General features: G+C 39.1%; 1 pseudogene; it reads left to right on the top strand.

Annotated features, from left to right (window-relative positions):
* Positions 1-3,702: 3,702 nt before the first annotated feature.
* LOC114028851 lies at positions 3,703-4,185 on the top strand (annotated as a pseudogene).
* The last annotated feature ends 1,564 nt before the right edge of the window (positions 4,186-5,749 follow it).

The raw sequence follows: 5,749 nt of genomic DNA, 5'->3' as shown, positions 1-5,749 counted from the left end.
CAGCATTTTAGTGTTTCTTTAATTTGTAGCTCTGACATATTGCTATTGTTGAGTTGTTTCAGTTGTGTCCAACTCTCCATGATGCCCCACTCTGCCTCACTTAAATCCAATTCACTTGCAAGTCAAAATATCACACTCCTGATGTCACTGGTCTTCTTTGAGAATGAAGGACAAACAACAACCCCATTTGAGAGTTTTCTTGGCAGAGACACTGGAGTGGTTTGCTATTTCTTTCTCCAGCTCATTTTAAAGATGAGGAAACTGAGGCAAACAGGGTGAAGTGACTTGCCCAGGGTCACATATCTAGTAAGTGTCTGAAGTCAAATTTGAACTCAGGTCCTCCTGACTCCAGAGCCAGCCCCACCTCGCTGCCCCGTGACATATTAATAGCTAACATTTATATTCTGCTTTAAAGTTTGCAAATATACACGTGTATATACCTGTATATAAAATCTCATGTAATCCTTGCAACAATCCTGTGAAATAGGCATAATTGTTATTATCCCCATTTTATAAATGGGAAAACTGAAGTTTACAGAGATTAAGCGGCAAAACCTCCTTTCACCTGAAGGAACTCTCTTTCCAAAGCAGTGACTCAGCTGAGTACTCCAAAGAAAGAGGACCATTTGGTAGCTTCTTATTAAACTGAATTTAGCACCTAATCATTAAGGGGAAAAATGTTGTTTCTTCACACTTGGCATGCAAAGAACCTAATTATGCATAAGTAGGGGTGGAGTGGTCATCTTTATAGCACAGATGTGCTTTGGGGGAGGGTCTGAAGCACCATGTTGGTGATGATCTACTCCAATTCCTTGATTGTACAAAGGTGACCCCAAAGTGAGAAGCGATTTGCCCAAATTAACAGAGGAAGGCTCATTCCATGTTGGTTAAAATTGAGGTTAAACTGAGATGGCAACAAATGGAGCCCAAATTTCAGATTCACAAACAGAAACAGAAGAGACCTTAAAGACCACCCTATCCAATTCTCTTGCTTTACAGAGGAAAACAGAGAATAACAGCCATGCCTTATGGAGAAGCAAATTTGAACTCAGTGTGTCTTGTTTCATCCAGGTGCTCCCTGGCCTTACCTCATCACCTCATACCACCACCACCAACATCACCCTCAAAGTTTGAGCAGCTTGGGAGGCAAAGCTTTATAACAAAGAAAATCCTCTAGGTTGGGTGAGGCAGAGGAATTCCCAGGGAGCCACGACTTTCAAACAGTAGCTAAGGGATTGGCTCCCTTCCTGCCTTAGGTGCCCCTACCCCAACAGTATACTGTACTGCCCTGGGTGCAAACAGGTTTGAGAGGCTGAAGATGACACTTAGGGTCTAAAGAAGTATTTACCCCTCCTTGGGATGTCCCAACCCCTACAAAGGCTCAGGATCCCCAAAGCGCCCAACCCTCAAGTTGTGGTCCTCAGAGACATTGGAAAAGCTGGGAAGGAAAAATCTTGGAGAAAGAAAAGATCCTAGGTATGAGAAAGGAATAGGTGTCCCCTATAAAGATATGGCCCTCCAGCAGGGGCCTAAGGGGATCAGGAAAGGCTCCATGAAGGATATGGAATTTAAGTCTTAGTTCCTTTCCTTGTTGTCCATATAAACTGGAGTAACTCCAGCCCTCTGGGCCTCAGTTACTTAACCTGTAAATTAAGAGGATTATATAATGTCTAAGATTCCTTCATGTTCTAACATGCTTCAGTCTATGAGGCTGACCTGGAAGTATGTGTAGGATTCTTATGGGTAATAATGGTAGCAAGGTCATTCCTGGTAGAGGGAACAGCTTAAGCAAAGATTTGGAGATGGAGATGGAGAATTGCAATATATATTGCATACATTGCATACATATGCATGCATAATATGCACAAAAATAACAACAGTTAGAAGGAATAAGAATAAAAATCCTCACTGAAAATTTGTTTGAGGCCAAATACAGTTCCAAGATTTTTAACCTGATTGACTTGGGAAAATTGTGATCCTATATTGATAGAAATAGATATTAGTTGGTTTGGAAGCATGAAAATGATCAATTTAGTTATCAATATGTTGAGTTTGACAAACATACATTTAGCTTCCAATAAGGAAGTTCTGGGAATTGGGAAAGTTCAGGGAATTGGGAAAGAGAAAGACAGATAGAGAGAGACAATGAGACAGAGAGATGCATAGAACACAGAAAAAGAGAGAGAGCATGTGTATGTGTGTGTGTGTGTGTGTGTGTGTGTGTGTGTGTCCAAGGTAGGGAAATAGACTTAGAGACCATGTGCATATAAATAATGATTAAGGCCTTGAGAATTCCATTTGACTTTTTAAAAAAAACCTGGGAAGGAAGAAAATTCGATCTTGATGGCTCCTGTAAAATCAAGAACTGTTTCCCTTCCCCCAGGTAACTTCTTGAATAACCTATCTTTATACATTTATAAAATTCCTGAGTCTGATCCACAAAGAGGAGAATGAGAATCCCAGTTAATGAGAAGGAAGGTGTTTTAGAATATCTCTAGTTTCTTATTTCTGCTGAGGTAAGACTGAATTCCCCATATAAAAAACACCTTTTAATCCTACCTCTATCATGGAAACTACTGTATTAGGCCCTATAGGAACATACCAAAGTTAGAAGACATGGGCTCTTTCCTCACAGAAAATGTAGTAGAAAACCAAGAAAATTAACAACTGAAACAACTGTAGTTTTGTTCTGTTTTGCAAAGGAACATACCAACAAGGGCAGATTAAAAGCCTTTCATAAACTGGTTCCTTCCTGCCTTTCTTCTTATATCTTACACTCCTCAATATAATATACAATCCAGTGACTCCGGCCTCCCTGCTTTTCCTTGCAAAAAAAAAAAAATCCCATCTTTGCACCCTAGTAATTTTCACTGGCTATCCCCCATGACTGGAATGTCCTTCCTCTTCATCTACATTTCCTGGCATCCCTGGCTTCCATGAAGTGCCTGCTAAAATCTCACCTTTACAAGAACTTTTTCCTGATCTCTGTTAATGCTTAGTACCTTCCCTCTAAAATTATCTCCAATGTAACCTGTGTGTATTTTGTTGGTATGTGGCTGTTTGAATACTATCTCCCATTAGATTGAGAGCTCCTTTTGGGCAAAGACTGTTGGGTTTTTTTTTCATTTGTTTGTTTGTTTTGCCTTTCTTTGTATGTCTTATGTTTGGTACAATGTCTGGCACATAGTAGGCACTTAATAAATGCTTGTTAATTTGTTGACAAAATTTGTTATAAATCAAAAGTGACATATACAAAGTTTGAGAGACATAGTTTCTGGATAATTAATCATTTTATTAATTGCACTAGCAGATAATAAAAGGGGTCAGTGGCACTCTCAAATGCCAAAGACCTCTCATGGAACCCACTCAATACTTGTATGCCCTTGGACAAGTGGGTGTTCCTGAGGGTGGAAATCAACTCTGACTAGTTAACAATCAATGAGAGGGAATGAATATTATAATGAAAAGTGGACCTATTCTAATAAGGGGCTAAGGTACACAACTTTGATAGCCCTTGCTCCCAGAATACCACCAGCCTTGAGCAATCTAGATGAAGGATCTACTGACCTGGAAAATAGATCTAGGAGAGATAATTTAAAAATTATTAGAAAGCCATGATCCAAAAAAGAGCCTAGACATCATCTTTCAAGAAATTATCAAGGGCTTTCCACCAGCTCCGCCATATTCCAATGAGGTGCCAAAATGACATACACAAAAGGAAAAAGGAGGGGGACAAGATACATGTTTTCTAGGCCCTTTCAAAAACATGATGTTGTCCCTCTGGCTATGTATATGTGAATATACAAGAAAGGTGATATTGTAGATATCAAGGGTATGGGCACGGTTCAGCAAGGAATGCCCCACAAATGTTACCATGGCAAGACTGGACAGGTCTATAATGTTACTCAACATGCTGTAGGCATTGTTGTAAACAAACAGGTTAAGGGCAAGATTCTAGCCAAGAGAATTAATGCTCGTATTGAGCATATTAAGCATTCCAAGAGCAGAGATAGCTTCCTGAAGTGGGTAAAGGAAAATGATCAGAAGAAGAAGGAAGCCAAAGAAAAAGGCACTTGGGTTCAACTGAAACACCAGCCTGCTCCACCCAGAGAAGCACACTTTGTGAGAACCAATGGCAAGGAACCTGAGCTGTTGGAACCAATCCCCTACAAATTCATGGCATAATAGACTGTAAAATAAAAACAATAAAAAATTTTAAAAAAAGGAAATTATCAAGGAAAACTGCCCTGATGTTCTAGAACCAGAGGATAAAATGGAAATTTGAAGAATCCACTGATCACCTCTTGAAAGAGGTCCCAAAATGAAAACTCCCAGGAATATTATAGCCAACTTCCAGAGCTGCTAGATCAAGGAGAGACTACTGCAAGCAGCCAGAAAGAAACAATTATGTATGGCAGAGCCACAGTTAGTATAACACAAGACTTAGCAGCTTCTACATTAAAGGATCAGAGGGCTTGGAACATAATATTCTGGAGGGCAAAGGAGTAACCAAGAATCACCTACCCAGCAAAACTAAGTATAATCCTTCAGGGGGAAATGGATAGTCAATGAAATAGAGGATTTTCAAGTATTCTTGATAGGCCAGAGCTGAATAGAAAATTTGACTTTCAAATACAAGACTCAAGAGGAGCATAAAAAGGCAAACAGGAAAGAAAAATCATAAAGGACTTAATGTTTATATTCCTGCATGAAAAGATGATACTTGTAACTCATAAAAACTTTCTCATTATTAGGGCAGTTAAGAGTATATACAGACATAAACATCTATAGATATAGATATAGATATAGGTAAGAGTATATATATAGAAGGCACAGGTGTGAGTTGAATGTGAAGGGATGATATCTAAAAAAACAAAATTAAGTGGTGAGAGAGGAATGTACTGGGAGAAAGGGAAGGGAAGGGTAGAATAGGGTAAATTATCTCACATAAAAGAGGCAAGAAAAAGCTTTTACAGTGGAGGGGAAGAGGGAGAAGGTGAGTGGGAGTAAGAGAACCTTATTCTCATCAGAATTGGCTCAAAGAGGGAATAATATACTGACTCAATTGGGTATAGAAATCTATCTTACCCTACAGGAAAGTAGGAGGGAAATGGGATGGGGGCAGTGATAGAAGGAAGGGCAGATTAGGGGAGGTAGTCAGAAACAAAACACTTTTGAGATTGGACAGAGTCAAAGGAGAGATAGGATAGAGTAAACAGGGGGTGGGGGAGAACACATTTAGTAATCATAACTGAAAAAATTTTGAAGCGAGTTTCTCTGATAACGACCTCATTTCTTAGATGTATAGAGAACTGAGTTAAATTTATAAAAATAGGAGCCATTCCCCAATTGATGAATCATCAGGAGATATGAAGTTTTTAGATGAAGTAATTAAAGCTATCTATAGCTATATGATAAGGTGCTTTAAATTGCTGTTGATTGGAGGAATGCAAATTAAAACAATTCTGAGGTATTACCTCATATTTATTAGATTGGCTAATAGGACAGAAAAGGAGAATGACAAACGTTGGAGGGGATGTGGGGAAAATGAGACATTAATGCACTGTTGGTGGAGTTGTGAACTGATTCAACCATTCTTTAGAGTAATTTGGAGCTATGCCCAAAGGGCTATAGAATCATGCACACCATTTGGCCTAGCAGTGCCACTACTAGGTCTGTACCCTGAAAAGAGATAAAAACAAAGGGGAAAAGGACCTATATGTACAAAAATATTTATAGCAGCTCTTTT

This window comes from Vombatus ursinus, unplaced genomic scaffold (genome assembly GCF_900497805.2).
Source record: "Vombatus ursinus unplaced genomic scaffold, bare-nosed wombat genome assembly UNPS02014894.1, whole genome shotgun sequence".
NCBI lineage: Eukaryota > Metazoa > Chordata > Mammalia > Diprotodontia > Vombatidae > Vombatus > Vombatus ursinus.
This window is presented reverse-complemented; position numbering and strand designations above follow the sequence as displayed.